At 39.2% G+C, this 19,426-nt stretch overlaps 1 long non-coding RNA gene across 1 annotated transcript in view; it reads left to right on the top strand.

Annotated features, from left to right (window-relative positions):
- Positions 1–5,779: 5,779 nt before the first annotated feature.
- LOC134739229 (uncharacterized) overlaps positions 5,780–19,426 on the top strand; it is a 50,936-nt gene continuing 37,289 nt past the window's right edge. The window contains exon 1 of the long non-coding RNA XR_010125835.1: positions 5,780–5,821. This is a non-coding gene — a long non-coding RNA (uncharacterized LOC134739229). The remainder of the gene's footprint in view (positions 5,822–19,426) is intronic.

A 19,426-nucleotide genomic window follows, 5' to 3' on the forward strand; every position in this document is an offset into this window, starting at 1 on the left:
GTACCACCCCACCTGGCTAATTTTAAAACTTTTTTTTTTATTACATGGGGTCTCACTGTGTTGCCCAGGTTGGTCAAACTCCTGGCCTCAAGTGATCCTCCCTCCTTGGCATCCGAGAGTGCTGGGAATATAGGTATGAGCCACCATGCTGAACTGGACTGGCATACTTATCTTGATCTCGACTTTAAGATGCTTCCAGAATCTAAGTATGTTTGCTACAGGTTTTTGGTAGCTGCCCTTTATTAGATTAAGGCTGTTTTCTTCCTAGCTTGAGTTTTTGTCATTGTTCAGTATTGAATTTTGTGAAATGCTTTTCTGTGTTGAAATAATGATGTTCTGCTTTGTTCTGTTCCTGTAATCTATTCCATGACTAGATTTTCTGATGTTGAGCCATCCTTGGATTTTCAGAATAAACCTTAGCCAGTCATCATTTATGTTACTTTTTTTTATTTTCCATTGGTCAGCTGTGATGTTAGGATGGGTTTGCTCAATAGTTCAGGAAATTAAAATTATGAAGATGAGACAGATTTATGAATAGTACTGATTTTAATTTCAAATAATAGATGAATGGCTTATTAGCTGGCTTAAAATGAAGATGGCCTATGTAAGATATATCACTAATTTTATTTGAGAAGTCTTCTTAAAGCACCTATTTTTGAATAGATAACACAATCACATTTCATAATTCAAATTGTATACAAGAATGTATACAGTGATACCCCTCTTCCATTCCTATCTCGACATCTCCAGAAACCAGTATTACCAGTTTTTTTGTCCTGGAGATTTTGCGTATATAAGCAAATATATTTATTTTCTTTGTCCCTCTTTAAAAAAAAAAAAAACATGAATTGCAGTATACATGCTATTCTGCATCCTGCAGTTTTTCTTGATCTTGAGGAATGTATGAGACAAGGTTCAGTCAGAGAAGTGGAGCTACTATGTGTGTTAAGACATATAGCATTTATCAAATGAATTGGCCTTTACTCAATTGTAGGAGTTGCTGAAGAAATGAAGGTCCAGAAGGGAGAGGTGGAGAATGAGAGGAGTCACTAACCAGGCTTTCTGAAAGATTAGTGTGGTGAACAAGTCAGAGCTTGTTAGGGAAATCTGGGAAACAGGCACATCCAGCTGCTGAGGTGAGATTGCAGAAAGGATGATTTGGGAAACTCTTGCCTCTGTTTAGTTAACTGGATTTGATAGCCTGGGGCTGCTGATAGTCTAATGGAGTATGCTTTCAGGAAGAGCAGGATGTGAAATGGAGGAGAGTGGGGACAACCTAAAACTTTCCACATACCTTTGTGAATGTCCATCACTATCCCAATCCTGAAATCTTCATTGAGTCACCTGTTGCATTGCTCCTGCCTTCTAAAATCTTGTGCAAATTCCTTTTGGCCAAATCTTACTCAGAGCCATACAAGGAAGGGGATTCTGGAAAACAGTTCCAAGCTTAACTTTACTAACCCAGCACAGTTCAGCACCAAGAGCATGCCGTATTGATATGTAAGGGCAGCTTTATCCCCCTGCCCTTTTTTTTATTGTGGTAAAATACACATAACATAAAACTTACCGTCTTAGCGATTTTTAAGTGTACAATTCAGTGGTTTTAAATACATTCATCATATTGTGCAACTGTTACCATCCATCTCCAGAATTCTTTTCATCTTTAAAACAAATTCTGTGCCCATTAACAATAATTCCCCATTATAAGTGGAATCGCAGCATTTGTCTTTTTGTGACTGGCTTATTTCACTTAGCATAATGTCCTCAAGGGTCACCCATGTTGTAGTGTTTTGCAGAATATCTTTCTAAGTTTGAGTACGATTCCATTGTATGAATATACCACATTTTGCCTATCCACTCACGTGGATGGACACTTAGCTTGCTTCCACATATTACCAATTACAAATAATGCTGCCATAAACATGGGTGCACAAATATCTCTCTGAGACCCTGATTTCAATTTTGGGGTATATATCTGGAAGGAGAATTGCTGAATCATAAGGTAATTCTATTTTTAATTTTTTGAGGAATTGCCATACTGTTTTCCCCAGTGGCTGTTGCAATTTTACATTCCCACCAGCATGGTGGGGATATGGATTACTCCACATCCTTGCCAACACTTATTTCTGTTTTTTTGATAGTAGCCATACTAGTGGTTGTGAGGTAGCATCTCTCATAGTTTTGATTTGCATTTCTGAAATGAACAGTGATGTTGAGCGTCTTTTCATTGCTTTTTGGCCATTTGCTTATCTTTGGAGAAATGTGCATTCAAGACCTTTGCCCATTTTTAGTCAAGTTTTTTTTTAATTGTTGAATTCTCTATTCTGGATATTGTTCCCTTATCAGATATATTATAAATATTTTCTGCCATTCTGTTGCATTTTTTACTCTATTGTGATTTTTAGATTTTATAAAATCCAGTATGTTTCTTTTTTGTTTCATTGTCTGTGCCTTTGGCGTCATAGCCAATAAGTTATTGCCAAATCCAGTGTCGTCACACATGTAGGCAATTATCCATTTCAGGTTTTGTTTTTTTTTTGTTTGTTTGTTTTTGTTTTTTTTGAGATGGAGTCTTGCTCTGTCACCCAGGCTGGAGTGCAGTAGCGCAATCTTGGCTCACTGCAACCTCTGCCTCCCAGGTTCAAGCAATTCTCCTGGCTCAGCCTCCCGAGTAGCTGGGATTACAGGTGTCTGCCACCATGCCTGGCTAATTTTTTTGTATTTTTAGGAGAGACGGGGTTTCACTGTGTTAGCCAGGATGGTATTGATCTCCTGTCCTCGTGATCCACCTGCCTCAGCCTCCCAAAGTGCTGGGATTACAAGCGTGAGCCACCACACCTGGCCTTTTTGTTTGTTTTTTTTTTAAGAGATGCGGTCTCACCCTGTCACCCAGGCTGGAGTATAGTGGTGCAATTATAGCTCACTGTAATTTGAACTCCTGGACTAAAGTGATCCTCTTGCCTCAGCCTCCAAAATAGCTGGGACTGTATTTGGGACTACAGGCGTTTGCCACTATACCCAATTAATTGTTTTTGTTGTTGTTTTGTTTGTTTTGTTTTGTTTGCTCTTTGTAGAGCCAGGATCTTGTATTGCCCAGCATTGCCTTGAACTCCTGGCCTCAAGCAATTCTTCCACGTCAGCCTCCCAAAGCACTGGAATTACAGGCATGAATCATGGTGCCTGTCTCATTTTAACTTTATTTTCGTATAGGGTATTAGGTAAGGATCCAGCTTCATTTTTTACCTGTGGATATCCAGTTTTCCCAGTGCCATTTGTTGAAAATTCTGCCTTTTCCTCATTGAATGGTATTAGATAAAAATTATTTGACCATATAGGCAAGAGTGTATTTCTGGGCTTTCTATTGTGTATATGCAGTGTGATTTAAATTGTCTCCTGTTGGTACCCACTTAGGCTGTATTCAATAGTTGCTATTATCAGAGTCCTGCAGTAAATACTCGTTTACATAGATCATTTCATGTAATGTATAAGTGTAACTATAGAGAAATTTCTGAAAGTGGAATTGTTAAAGGGTAAGTTTAACATATTGCAGTTTTTACATATTTTGTCTAGTTTTCCTTTAAACTGTACCAGTATACACTTCCACACACAATGTATGAGAGTACCCATTTCCCCAAGCTCTTCAACATCATGTTTTCAAACATTGTTTAAAACCTTTTGGTTGTATGATATAGTACTGTAAGAAACACACTCACCTGTCCAAACCCAAAGAATGGACTTAGAGGCACGAAGAACAGCGAAAGTGAGACTTTAATAACGATCTTGCAAGGTCGGGTGTCTGAGCAGGTACATCCAGGGAAGTCACAACAGGTAATTTATCTCCTAGCACACAAGTCCCTCCACCAGTTCTGCATTGGTTGAGTACTATGGGGTTACGATCTTCCAAGGCGTTGCCTAAGTTTCATGATCCCCCTTATAAGGTTATACCCTGTCTCTTTCCCTGCTTAAGTTTCGATTTCCTGATAACGAAACTTTCTTTCCTTTTATGGGCTGAACCCTCCTCTACATTCTGTTTGCTTATCGTGACCTAGGTGCATTAGCCAGGCGTTTTGTCACATTTGCAGGCTAGCTGCCAATACTTAGATTTATCATGCCTTGAAAATTGACCATTTAAAATGTTTTCTTACTGTACAAATACAAAAAAATTACATAAAATGAATTAGTTATTGTAGGGAGATCAACAGTTGTTACCTCCACCAGGTCAAGAAATAGACCTTTGCCAGTCTTTCCATAAGTCCTTCATGTACTCTGTTCTAGTCACAATTCCCTCTTCTCTAAAAGTAACTGCCTAGCCAGGCATGGTAGCTCATGTCTGTAATCCCAGAACTTTGGGAGGCCAAAGAGGGAGGATCACTTGAGCCCAGAAGTTCAAGACTAGCCTGGGCAACACAGTGGGACCCCATCTCTACAAAAAATAAAAAAAATTAACTGGGTGTGGTGGCATATGCCTGTAGTACCAGCCACCCGAGACAGGAGGATGGCTCGAGCCCAGAAGGTCCAGGCTGCAGTAAGCAGTGATGGTGCCACTGCACTCCAGCCTGGGTGGCAGAGTGAGACTCTGTCTCAAAAAGTAACTGCCTTCTTGACTTTTATGGGAATCACTTCCTTCATGCTTTTGATCACCCTACTGTGTAGCTCCTAAACTCTATAGTTTCTTGTTTCTTTTAACCTACATGTAATCCTGTTCTTTCACCCCACTCTCCCACCTACCATACAACTTGTTGAGGAAATCGAATTGTTTGATAGAATTCTCTGCACTCTGGATTTTGCTGCTGTTAGATCTTGTTATGGTTTGGCTGTGTCCCCACTAAAATCTCATCTTAAATTCCCACGTGTTGTGGGAGGGACCTGGTGGGAGATAATTGAATCATGGGGATAGGTCTTTCTCGTGCTGTTCTCCTGATAGTGAGTCTCATGAGATACAATGGTTTTATAAGGGGGAGTTTCCCTATATGAGCTCTCTTCCCTTGCCGCTACCATGTAAGAAGTGCCTTTCGCTTTCCGCCATGATTGTGAGGCCTCCCCAGCCATGTGGAGTTCTAAGTCCATTAAACCTCTTTCTTTTGTAAATTGCCCGGTGTCAGATATGTCCTTATCAACATCCTGAAAACGGACTAATACAGATCTACAGGCTTGACTAGGTCCAGTTGGAATATTTTTGGTAAACTTATTTCATAGGTGGTAATGTGTTCTGTGAAAACACATATATATATAGCCAAGACAATGGGAAAATTAAAAAAAGAACAACACATGTATATTGTCTCTGTGGTGATAGCAACCATTACTGCTAAATCCTTAGCTCCATTAATTTATTATGGACTGGAAAATGGTGACATTCCTAATCATTTCTTAATTTATTGGCTGGAATATTTCTGCAAAGAGAAGCTAGTCATTTACTAGTGCAATTTATATAAGAAAGGCAGAATAGACCCTTGATTTTTGTCCCATTATTTACCAGTTCTCAAAATGCAAATGTTTCCTGTTATCCTCAAAAGGTGATCAATTACTGTTTCTTAATGTGGACTTAAACAAATCTGAAATACCGATGTCAATTTCACTTACTGCTCTTACTGCTCTGAATGTTCTATCTTTGGCCAGTTGGATCCCTTCAAATTGTCTCCTGAATCCTGTTGGTGTGTTCCTGGTAAGTAGTCTTTGATAGCTTCATTGGTAAAACAAGATCTAGCACAAAAGCTTATCTCATATATTTTCTGTCATTGCAGACTGGAATCAGCCATTTTACCAAGAAAGTTGGGTTTCTTTTACTGGCAAATAGTACTTCAAGAGCACAGTCTTATGTGAGGTATGTCATGGCTTCTGGATTTGTCATCGTTTTTAGGCCTTTTTAGTTGCTAGGGCGAAAAAATTTTGTACACTTAAATATATAGATAATGCATAGGGATATTGATTGTATAAATATGACAGGAACACTTAATGTATTATATGAATACAGTTGACCCTTGAGCAACATGGATTTGAACTGCACAGATCCACTTATACGTGGATTTTTTTTCAATAAATATATTGGAAAATTTTTTGGAGATTCACAATGATTAAAAAAAGAAAAACTTGGCCGGGTGTGGTGGCTCATGCCTGTAATCCCAGCACTTTGCGGGGCCGAGGCAGGCAGATCACGAGGTCAGGAGATCGAGACCATCCTGGCTAACATGGTGAAACCCCATCTCTACTAAAAATACAAAAAAATTAGGTGTGGTGGCACACGCCTGTGGTCCCAGCTACTTGGGAGGCTGAGGCAGGAGAAGGGCGTGAACCCAGGAGGTGGAGCTTGCAGTGAGCCGAGATAACGCCACTGCACTCCAGCCTGGGCAACAGAGCAAAACTCCGTCTCAAAAAAAAAAAAAAACTTGCAGACTGTGTAGTCTAGAAATATTGAAAAAATTAAGTTTAGTACGTCATAATGCATCAAATGTGGATATTAGTCCATTGTATCATTACTGCCATAAGATATACACAAATCTATCATAAAAAGCTAATGTATTAAAATTTATACACACACAGATCATACATGATGCCATTTGCAGTTGAGAGAAATGTAAACAAAGATGCAGTAATAAATCATAACTGCCTAAAGTTAGCTGTAGTACATACTGTGCTACTGTAACAGTTTTGTAACTACCTCTTATCTTTATTGGTGTGAGCTCAAGTGTTGTGAGTATCTGCTTAAAATGTAATGCTAATCATCTCCGTGTGAGCAGTGTGTCCCAGTAAATTGCATATCATAGTAAAAAGTTATGCCTTGTGGTTCTCTAGTATTTTTTTTATCATGTTTGGTATAATACTGTAAACTTTGAGTAACACATTGCAAAGTACCACTAGTGATGCTGGAAGGGTTCTCAAGAAGCAGGAAAAAGTCATGACATTATAAGAAAATGGTGAATTGCTTGATGTGTACTGCAGATTGAGCTCTGCAACTGTAGTTGCCCACCATTTCAGACATATACTTCATTTTGTGACATAAACATATGGTATCAGTAAATACATAATTAATATTTTCTGTACCTAACTTTATTGTAAGAATACAGTATATAATACAGTATAAGAATACAGTAAAAAATATGTTAGTTATCAGTAAGGATTCTGGTCGGCAGTAGGCTGTTAATAGTTAAGTTTGCAGAGAGTCAAAAGTAATATTAACAAATGGATTTTTGACTGCACAGGGGCTGGCACCCCTATACCTAGAGTTGTCTAAGAGTCAACTATAAAATTTATATATCATCTAAATATGTGACTTAACATATTTTGTTATAAATAGGTATTATGTACAAATAGACCAAGCATACAAATTATAAAGTATATAAAAATAGCCTTTTTAAAGATGAAGTACTTTATGACTTTATACTGACTTCTAACTCAAGTCTAAGACCTCATGATTTTTTACTCAACCTGTTTTATATCTTCACCTTCTTTCCCCAACACTGAGAATCCTAGTCCCTTCTAAAGAACCACAATCTTGGATTTCTCCATTCCCCATCCTTCTTACAGTTCTCTTCCACAAAATTCTATAAATATTCAGCTTCATTATTTTCCATAATTTAAAGGACCAGAATTTTTGTAGCTAAATTATTTATTTGTGTGCTGTGAGACATACTAACTTAAAATCATAGAAGTTTTAAAGCTGTAAAGGGTGTAGGAAATAATCGCTTTGGGTTTTCCCAACTTGGAAGAGCAGTGCCACTTAGAATAGCCTGAGGGATCTTAGCAAGCTGGAGTGAAGGCAGAGAGATCAGCTGTAATGTTTTACATCCATGCATATAGGTTTTCATTTTTTCATTCAGGAAACATTTATTGAGGCCCTCGTGTATTCTAGGTGCTGATGACACTTTCATCCACAAAGGATGCAGATCACTCAGTATGTGTGGAAGGAAATTTTTATTTATTTTTGAAATGGATGTTGAATTTTCCACATCTCATATTTTATGGTAGAATGTGGCAGTATTGTGAGATTCAGGTAGTACTTTACAAAGAGGGACAAGTGATGCTTAGAGAATAGAAGCTTGAGATGGTTTTTTATTTTTATTTTTCCTGGAGGACTATGCTGAGATGAATAACCTCTGTGATCTTGTGGCTGTATGGTTGATGCTGCTTCTGTGGCTAGATCTAGGTCAGGCTTACCTGGACTGGACTCAAATACCATGTCATTTTTGTTGTATGTACACATCTTTTAAAGACTGGTGATCATCCTCATATATGCATCTGTACCAGCTCCCTCTCTTGACTATGTCTGTTAATACCCACATGTTACACAGTACTGGGAAGAATATTGGCTTTGGAGCCAGGAAAACTGGCTGCACTATTTATAGTATCTGAGACCTATCTTTGATATAGTAATAATATATACTTTAAAGATTAAATTATTTAAAGCATATTCCCAGCACTTGGGAGGCCAAGGCGGGCGGATCACTTGAGGGCAGAAGTTTGAGACCAGCCTAGTCAACATGGTGAAACCCCATCTCTACCAAAAAATGCAAAAAAAAATTAGCCAGGTGTGGTGGCACATGCCTGTAGTCCCAGCTACTTGGGAGGCTGAGGCACGAGAAATTGCTTGAACCCGGGAGGCAGAGATTGCAGTGAGCCTAGATAATGCCACTGCACTCCAGCCTGGGTGACAGAGTGAGACCTTGTCTCAAAAAAAAAAAAAAAAAAGCGCACATATAGCATATATAGGCACCATACAAAAGCTAGTTTTCTACTCATTGTCTTATGTTCCATATCTTTTTTTTTTTTTTTTTTTGTTGGAGACAGGGTGACTGCAACCTCCCAGGTTCAAGCGATTCTCCTGCCTCAGCCTCCCAAGTAGCTGAGACTACAGATGTGTGCCACCAGATCAAGCTAATTTTTGTATTTTTAGTAGAGATGGGGTTTCACCATGTTGGCCAGGCCAGTCTCAAACTCCTGGCCTTAGGTGATCTGCCGGCCTCGACCTCCCAAAGTGCTGGGATTACAGGTGTGAGCCACCATGTCTGGTGTATTTTCCATATCTGAAGAGATGTTAATTACTCCCACTTCCTCTTCCCTCTAACTAGGATTTTCTTTGTCGAGTTTCTCATATACCTTTCTTTTCTGTTTGCATGGGTACCATCTAATCCATTTCACCCTAATCCTTAATCTCATGAATGAACTGTTGTCATATATTGCAGTAGTAGAGATGAGTGTTTGTTCTGTCTCTTTTTATTCACATTTAAGAATTCTGGCCCCACACAGTGGCTCATGCCTGTAATTCCAACACTTTGGGAGGCCAAGGTGGAAGAGTTGCTTGAAGCCAGGACTTCAAGGCCAGCCTGGCCAACATAGTGAGACCCTGTCTCTACAAAAAATAAGAATAAAATTAGCTGGTCATGGTAGCACACACCTGTAATCCAGCTACTGAAGAGGCTGAGGCAGGAGGATCACGTTTACCCAGGAGTAGGAGACTGCAGTGAGCAATGATCACACCACTGCTCTCCAGGCCAGGTGACAGAGCAAGACCCTGTTTTGGGGGTTGGGGGGAGGAAGTACTTCTAACATAAGAGGTAAAAGACTAATATAATGGACATCTGTGCACATAATAGCTAAGAAATAAAACATTTCCAGTAAAAGTGAAGCCCCCATGCTTACCTTCCTGATGGCATCTCTCTCTCCCATTTCCTTCCCCCTCCTGCAAGTTTCACAATCCTGAATTATTTTAGATTAAGCTATCATTTCAAAATTAATACATGTCTCTGGCTGGGCGTGGTGGCTCACACCTGTAATCCCAGTACTTTGGGAGGCCGAGGCAGGCAGGTTGCTTGAGGCCGGGAGTTTGAGACCTGCCTGGCCAACATGGCGAAACCCCATCTCTACTAAAAATATAAAAATTAGCCAGGCGTCATGGTGCGTGCCTGTAATCCCAGCTACTTGGGAGGCTGAGGCCCAAGAGTCACTTGAACCCAGGAGGCAGAGGGTGCAGTGAGCCGAGATCGCGCCACTGCACTCCATCCTGGGTGACAGAGCAAGACTGTCTCAAAAACAAACAAAAAAAAGTAATACATGTCTCTGTCCTGAGGTCATAAAGCTATTCCATATTCTAAAAGTTTTAAGTTTCACATTTTATGTTTGGGTCTTCATCTGGATTTACTTTTTGTGTTTTTTTCCCTCACATGTATAACAAATAGTCTTAGCACTACTTATTGAGCAGTCTATCCTCTGACATAATGTACTAACTTGACATATATCAATTTTTTCCAGGTTCTCTGTGATATTTTTATAAATATTCCTATTTTTGAAAAAATCTGTTTTCTCTCATTTTTGAATGCAGTACTCCATCTATAACTGCTAGGTCAAGTTTATTGTGTTTGAATACTCTACCTTCTTAGTGATTTTGTGTGTGTATATACTTGATACAACAGTAACTGAAAGAGATGTGTTATAATTTCTCAGTACAGTGACTGATGTGGTTTTTATTCTTGTTCTATTTTTTTGCCATATATTTTCAAGACTGTGCTATTAGTGTGTAAAAAGTAGAACTTTCATATGTTTCAGGTTAATTGATCTTAGATGCCATGCCTCTCAAGATATGTTTTTGTCTTATGTCTGATATTCAGGGAGCTGTACCAAGTTATTTTGGGTCAGAATTCTCCTGGGATATCTTTTTTCTTTGCCTTTTTAAACTTGTTTATTATAAAAACAATGTTACCATATGCAAAACTAGAAGAGTGTAATGAATTCCCGTGTGTCCATCATCTATCTTTAACAGGTATGAATTTGGCATTCTCATTCATTCTCCCTCCCAATTTATTTCTTCTGGGGGGTATTTTAAAGCAAATTCAAAACATCATATAATTTCTTCTATAGGTATTACTAACTTTCAACTTTACCTTATGTTCTAAGTGTGGCTCCTGTTAACAGATTATAGGCAGATTGTGTGGTTAACATTGACTTTCTAGGCTTTTTTAATACGTTCTCATATTCTTTTAATTGATTGTCTATTTCATTTATTGTGGGCTTATTTCTACAATTAATACATGTAGTATTGTAGAAATTGTAGAAATGTAATACAAGTTTATATTCATTCCACATATTCCTTTTGTTCCCCTGTGTTATCTTTTTGGTTTAAGAGTTCTTCCCCCACGCCACTTACTCAGTTTTGCTTATCTATTTTGTTAGAATTCATATGCTTTTGTCTATTTTTTTCAATTATTATACTAGCTTTAGCAGCCATCCAGTCTGTCTGTCTTTCTCTCTTTCTCTTTCTCTCTCTCTTTCTTTTCCTCTCCTTTCCTTTTTTTTTTTTTTTTTTTTTTGAGACAGGGTCTCACTCTGTCACCCAGGCTGGAGTGCGGTGGCACAATCATGGCTCACTGCAGCCTCAACCTCCTGGGCTCAGGTGATCCTCCCACTTCATCTTCCCTCGTAGTGAGGACTACAGTCGGGCACCACCATGCCCAGCTAATTTTTCATTTTTTTTGGTTTGTTTTGTTTTTCATAGAGATGGGGGTTTGACATGTTGCCCAGGCTGGTCTCAAACTCCTGAGCTTAAGTAATTTGCCTACCTTGGCCTCCCAAAGTGCTGGAATTACAGTCATGAGCCTCCACACCCAGTGTAAAAATTTTTGTTGGGCTAGGATCTCAGTATGTTACCCAGGCTGATCTCAAATTCCTGGGCTTAAGCAGTTTATCCACCTCGGCTTCCCAAAGTGCTGGAACTACATGCATGAGCCCCTACACCCGGCCTACAAATTTTTGTTGAGATGGAGTCTCACTGTGTTACCTAGGCTGGTCTCAAACTGCTGACCTCAAGCGATACTCCCATCTCAGCCTCCCAAAGCGCTGGGGTTACAGACTAAAGCCACCACACCTGGCCTTCTTTTTTTAATTTTTAGAGATGGGGTATGTCTTTGTCACCCAGGTTGAAGTGCAGTGGCCTCCTGAGTAGCTGGGACTATAGGCATGCACCACCATGCCTGGCTAATTTTTTATTTTTATTTTATTTTTTAGAGATGGGGTCTCTCTATGTTGCCCTGTCTGGTCTTAAACTCCTGGCTTCAAGCAGTTCTCCCTCCTTGGCTTCCCAAAGCAGTAGTATTACAGGCGTGAGCCACCACACCTGACCACATGCATGATTAGTCTAAAAAACATTATTTTTACCCTCCTCATGAACAATGCAAAGACCTTAGAATGCTCTAACCTTGAACAACAATTTGAACAATATACTGGACTATATATTGGCCCCATCCTGTTTTTCTCTTAGAAATCAGGCATCTCTGTATCAGAGATGTTGTATCATACAACAAATTAGACATTTATTGTATGTTTTATACAATAAATATTTAGATTTGCTCACCATTCCCTTTTGTATCTCAGCCCTTACATCTTGGTTAATTTCATTTGAAATTTGTATTCAAAAGTTTAATGGGTTTAAACTTTTGAGTTTGCACAAAGGGCTTTTGGTGGTAAATTATGGGATCTTTTTGTCTGAAAATGACTCTATTTTGTCCTTATTCTTTAAAAAGTGCTTTGATACAGAATTCTAAGTTGAGATTTGTTTTCTCTTGGCATGTTTAAGATACCATTGTTCTGTCTTCTGTCTCTCATTGAAATAATCTAATACCTAGTCCTTTGTAGGCAATACAATCTTCTTTCTAGTTTTTAAAGAAAAGTTTTTACAGAAATATAACATGCATACAGAAAAGCACAAAAATTATATGCTTGGTACATTTCCAATAGTAAAAGCACTCAGGTAATCATACCTTGATAAACAAATAAATAAAGCATTATCAGAACCCCAGATCTACTTCTTTTAGGCCTTCCCAGTATTTACCACCCAAAGTTAATCAGTGTTTTATCTTATTCCATGGTAGATTAGTTTTTCCTTATTTTACACTCTTACATAAATGGAATGTTAAGATGAACATTTAACAACTGGCTTTTTTCTGCTCAGCACTACATGAGATTCATCTGCAATAGTTTATTCATTCTCATTGCTATCGAGCATCCCATTATTGGAATATACTACTATTCCATGTGGTACTATCACCATGAGGCGTGGTGGCCTGACCTCAAATGACTTTTTTTTTTTTTTTTTTTCCGAGAGGGAGTTTTGTTCTTGTTACCCAGGCTGGAGTGCAATGGCGTGATCTCGGCTCACCGCAACCTCTGCCTCCCAGATTCAAGCAATTCTCCTGCCTCAGCCTGCCGAGTAGCTGGGATTATAGGTATGCACCACCACGCCTGGCTAATTTTGTATTTTTAGTAGTGACGGAGTTTCTCCATGTTGGTCAGGCTGATCTTGAACTCCTGACCTCAGGTGGTCCACCTGCCTCGGCCTCCCAAAGTGTTGGGATTACAGGCATGAGCCGCCACCACGCTTGGCATTTTTTTTTTTTTTTTTTTTTTTTTGAGATGGAGTCTTGCTCTGTCATGCAGGCTAGAGTGCAGTGGCACGATCCTGGCTCACTGCAACCTCCTCCTCCCGAGTTCAAGGCATTCTCCTGCCTTAGCTGCCCGAGTAGCTGGGATAACGTGCACACCACCATGCCCGGCTAGTTTTTTTGTATTTTTAGTAGAGACGGGGTTTGAAATGTTGGCCAGGCTGGTCTCAAACTCCTGACTTCAGGTGATCCCGCCCACCTCAGCCTCCCAAAGTGCTGGGATTACAGGTGTGAGCCACTGTGTCAGGCCTCAGATGACTTTTAACAGTAAAGTGTTATCCCATCACTTTCGGAGGCCTAGGCTGGCGGATTGCTTGAGCCCAGGAGTTTGAGACCTGCTTGGGCAACATGGCGAGAACTCATCTCTACAAAAAATTTAAAAATTAGCCAGGTGTGGTGGCATGCCTCTGTAGTCCCAGGTACTCAGGAGGCTGAAGCAGAAGGATTGCTTGAGCCCAGGAGGTCAAGTCTGCAGTGAGCTATGTTTGTACCTGTGCACTCCAGCCTGGGCAACAGAGCAAGACCCTGTCTCAAAAAAATAAAAATAAAAGTCATTTGAGTTGTTTCCAGTTTTTGACTATTACAAATTGTGCTATTTGTCTTTTGGTGGCATTTGTGCTCATTTCTCGTGTATATACCTAGATATGAAATTGCTGGTAATAAGAAACTGCCAAATAGTTTTCAAAAGTGGTTGTGTCATTTTATGCTCCTACTAGAAATGTATGAGAGTTCTGTTTACTCCATAAAAACTCATCAACTATGCTGCTCTCAATCTTATTAGCTTTAACCATTTTGCTCGATGGGTAATGGTATCTCATTGTGGTTTTAATTTAAATTTCTCTGATGACTAATGTGCTTGTTGGCCATTCATATATCTTCATTTGTGCAAATCTCTCATTTTTAAAATTGGGTTATTTGTCTTCTTGAATTGAGCTATAAGAGTTTTTTTTTAAAAATATATTCTGGAGGCCGGGCGCGGTGGCTCACGCCTGTAATCCCAGCACTTTGGGAGGCCGAGGCGGGTGGATCACGAGGTCAGGAGATCGAGACCATCCTGGCTAACGCGGTGAAACCCCGTCTCTACTAAAAATACAAAAAATTAGCTGGGCGTAGTGGTGGGCGCCTGTAGTCCCAGCTACTGGGGAGGCTGAGGCAGGAGAATGGCGTGAACCCGGGAAGCGGAGCTTGCAGTGAGCCGAGATTGTGCCACTGCACTCCAGCCTGGGTTACAGAGCGAGACTCCATCTCAAAAAAAAAAAAAAATATATATATATATATATATATATATTTTCTGGATATGAGTTTATTGTTAGATATATGTTTATTTAATGGTGTTTTTTAAAGAAAAAAATTTAATTTTGATTAATTCCAGTTTATCAGTTTTTTAGATCTTATTAGATCTAGTTATAGTTCATGTCTTTTGTCTTCTAAGAAATCTTTTCCTACCTCAGAGTTGCAAGGATTTTTCTCTTACGTTTTCTTCTAGAAGTTTTGTAGTTTACTTGTTTTATTTAGATCTTCAGTCCCTTTCAAGTTGATTTTTATCTGTGATCTGAGGTAAAGGATGTGGTCATTTTGTTTTGTATAGGCATATTCAGTTGTTTCAGCGGAATACATACATATTCTTAAACCAAGAAGACAGCTTTGCTTACTCTGTTTATAGTAAGTCTTGGCCAGGTGCAGTCACTCAGGCCTGTAATCTCAGCACTTTGGGAGCCCGAGGCATGATGATTGCTTGAGCCCAGGAGCTCAAGACCAGCCTGGGCAATATAGGGAGACCCTATCTCTGTGAAAAATAAAATGATTAGCTGGGTGTGATGGCACACACCTGTGATCCCAGGTACTCTGGAGGCTGAGATGGGAGGATTGCTTGAGCCTGGGAGGTCAAAGCTGCAGTGAACCATGATCTTGTCACTGCACTGCAGCCTGGGCGACAGAGCGAGACCCTCGGGGGTTGGCAGGGGGTGGTAGAGGGAGAGTTTATAGTAAGTCTTGAAATCAGTCCTCTCTCGGTTATTTTTCAAAATTATTTGGCTGTCCATTTTTATATACATTTTAGAGCTTGTTAATTTCTACAAAACAATCCTGCTGGACTTTTGAGTGGGATTGCATTGAATCTGTTAATTTGGGGGGAATTGACCTCTTCACAGTATTGAGATTTGCATTCCACTAACATATCTCCAATTGTCAAGTCTTCTTTGATATCTCTTGGCAGTGTTTTATACTTTTTATTATAAAGGTCTGAAACATATTTGTTCCTAGCATTTTATGATTTTGGATGCTATCATAGGTGATATTTTATTTCAATTTCCAATTGTTATTACATATATACACAATTATGATTGCTACATCTTCCTCATGCATTGAACCTATTATGAAATGTTTTTATCTCTGGTAACATTTTTTGTCTTGAGGTCTTTATTATCTGATTTTAATATAGCTACTTCACTCATCTTGTTCATACTTTTGTTCTTTTGAATAGTAACCTTTCTGTGCATTTACATCCTGTCCTTATTTAAAGAGCATCTCTCACATCATCTTGATGGATAGGGTCTTTTTTTTTTTTTTTTTTTGAGTGGGAGTCTCTCTGTGTCACCCAGGCTGGAATGCAGTGGCACAGTTATATAGCTCACTATAAGCCTCCCACTCCTGGTCTCAAGCAATCCTCCCACCTCAGCCTCTTGAATAGCTGGGTCTACAGGCACAAGCCACCACATCCAGCTAGTATTTTTACTTTTTTTTTTTTTTTTTTTGTAAAGATGGAGTCTCACTATGCTGCCCAGGCTGGTCTCAAACTCCTGGCCTCAAGCAATCCTCCCACCTAGGTCTCCCAAAGTATTGGGATTGCAGGTAAGAGCCACCATGCCCAGCCTTTTTAAAAAATAAAAATTGATTCTGACAAATATCTGCCTTTTGGAGTGTTTAGTCCACTAAGTTTATGGAATTATCAGTACAGTGTTATTTAGTTGCTTTTTTGGTCATCATTGTTTATCTCCTTTGTTTTTTGTTCTTCTGCTTTTCTGTTTCTGCTTTGTTATTCTTCTGTGTTTTTTAAAGTGGTTGCTCTAGGAATTAAGTTGTATGAACTTATTCATAATCTACTTAGACTTAAGATTTATGTATCACAGCACATGAAATATACGAAACTTTTAGCCATACAGGCCCATTTATTCCATTCCCCTGTCCTTAATGGGATAATACACCTAGAAATGTGCTCAACCGCCATTATACAATGTTATAACTTTTGCTTTTATAGTCATATGTATGCTAATGAAATTAGTAGGAAGTAATAATGTTTTATATTTATCCTTGTATTTACCATTTATTGTCCTCTTCATTTCTTTGTGAAGTTCTGTGTTTCTATCTAGTATCCTCTGCTTTCTGCTTAAAGACCTTCCTTTAGCTCTTCTCTTTTTTTTTTTTTTTTTTTTTTTTGAGACAGGGTCTCGCTCAGTCACCAGGCTGGAGTGCAGTGACGTGATCTTGGCTCACTGCAACCTCCGCCTCCCAGGTTCAAGTGATTCTCCAGCCTCAGCCTCCCAAGTAGCTGGGACTATAGGCGCATGCCACCACACCCAGCTAATTTTTGTATTTTTAGTAGAGATGGGGTTTCACCATGTTGGCGAGGATGGTCTCAATCTCTTGACCTCGTGATCCACCAGCCTCGGCCTCCCAAAGTGCTGGGATTACAGCAGTGAGCCACCGCGCCCGGCCTCCTTTAGCATTTCTTGTAATGCAGGTCTACTGACAATAAATTTTCTTAGTTTTCTTTTATTTGAAAATATCTTTATTTTACCTTAACTCTTGGAGAATATTTTTACTAGATGTAAAATTCTGGTTTAATTTTTTAAATTCCCGTAGAACTTTAAAGATGTTTCATTGTCTTCTGGCTTTTATTGTTTCTGTTAAAAATCTGAAGACATTTTGAATCATCCATTCTTCCCTGTATGTTAGAGAACGTGTGTGTGCATGCGTGTGTGTGTGTGTGTGTGTGTGTGTTTCCTCCAGCTGCTTTAAGGATTGTTCTCTTTAATTCTTGCTTTATCACCTTGGTCCAGGCATATGATGTGCCCAGGCAAAGTTTTCTTTATATTTATCTTTCTTGGGGTTCACTGAGCTTACAAGTTTATGTTGTTCACCACTCTGAGTCAGTTTTTGGCCATTATTCATTTCTTTAAATATTTTTTTCTACTACCCTTTCTCTTCTCTTTCTGGAACTCCAGATTTGTGATACCTTTTGTTTTTGTTTTTGTTTTGTTTATAGTTGCATCAAGTCCCTGAGGCTCTGTTCATCTTTTGATGTATTTTTTTTAAAGTTGGCTAATTTCTATTGCTCTCTCTTCTTGTTCACATATTGTCTATCTTCAAACTGCACTAAACCAACCCAGTGGTTTTTTATTCAGATATTATAATTTTCTAATCTGAAATGTCCATTTAGTCATTTTATATAGTGCATATTTCTCTGCTGAGATTTTTAAATCTTTTCCTTCCTCATAAGTATGTTCTCTTTTATGTCCTTGAACGTAGTTGTATTAGCTGCTTAAATTCCTTGTATGTTAATTTCAACATCTGGGGTCCTCCCAGGGTAAGTATCCATTCAAAGTTTCTTGAGCATGGCTCACACTTCCCTGTTTCTATTTATGTGGCATACTTTTGGATTGTATCCTAGATACTCTGAATGAAGCATTGTAAAGACTTTGGATTGTGTTATCTTCTAAGAGTACTGATACTTTTCTGTTTTAAAAGAATTAAGTCGGCAGGGCATGGTGGCTCATGCCTGTAATCCCGACACTGTGAGGCCAAGGTGGGTGGATCACCTGAGATCGGGAGTTCGAGACCAGCTGTCTCTACTAAAAACACAAAATTAGCCGGGCATGGTGGCACATACCTGTAATCCCAGCTACTTGAAAGGCTGAGGAAGGAGGGTCGCTTGAACCTGGGAGGCAGAGGTTGTGGTGAGCCGAGATGGCGCCATTGCACTTCAACCTGGGCAGCAAGAGCGAAACTCTGTCTCAAAAAAAAAAATTATGTCATTAGGTTGGAGGAACTGGAACCTCTTATTCCCTCTACGGTAGGCAGCAGCTAAAATTTTAGTTCAGTTCGTTTAGCCTTACCTAGGCTACTTGGAGACAGTCCTTCAGTGTTTACAAATACAATTTGGGAATACTCCACTCTGACTCTTACCTTAATAGCATTTTCCTCCTAACTAGCTACTGTGTTTGCCCTGAAATCTGTCCTCTGGGACAAGAAAGTCAAACTATGGATTTTAAAACTGAGTTTTAACATCTATGCATGGCATGGATTGGAGTCTGCCCAAAGAAGAAAATGGAATTTATTCCAGTGCTCAACTCTGCCCCTCTCCTGCAAAATCTTCCTCCTTTGATTACTCTCCATTGGTAGTTTTGGGTTTTGTTTTTCATTTTTTGCTTTCCTATTTTGTTGAGGGTTTATAGTTGTTCTTTGTGGAATTATTATTCTGATAGTGGCTACTCAGCCACGATTAGAAGCAAAGTCGCCTGGTTCTTTTTGATGCATGCAGTTTTATAAATACTCATATGAGGACAGTGGTCCTCACAAGTCCCTATTTTAACATGTGAATTACATGACAGGTAGCATTAACATTAGCCATGACTACCCCGGGCTTTGGCTGTTAGATTTGGCTGTAGTAACTGGATCAGGAACCCTCTATTAGAGTTAGTTAGATCAAGTCAAGGTATTCCTCCAAACTGTGTGATGCGAACACTGCAAACATAGAGTGCCAGTACGTTTCAACAAGTCTTAGGTTTCATATCCATGTAGAGCTGAATACCAGAAAAGCCCAGTTCATGTGATCAGTAAATGTTAAATCATTATGATAAACAGCTTTAGTCCTTGTAAATGATTTTAAAATAATATATAATTTAGAGTAGTGATGGATTTGGGTGTGCCCAAGGAAAAGAAAATTGCCTACAGTATTAGGAAGTTCAAAATACATAACCATCTGTGACTTGATGGAGGGGGGT

Source organism: Pongo pygmaeus, chromosome 23 (assembly GCF_028885625.2).
Source record: "Pongo pygmaeus isolate AG05252 chromosome 23, NHGRI_mPonPyg2-v2.0_pri, whole genome shotgun sequence".
Classification (NCBI taxonomy): domain Eukaryota; kingdom Metazoa; phylum Chordata; class Mammalia; order Primates; family Hominidae; genus Pongo; species Pongo pygmaeus.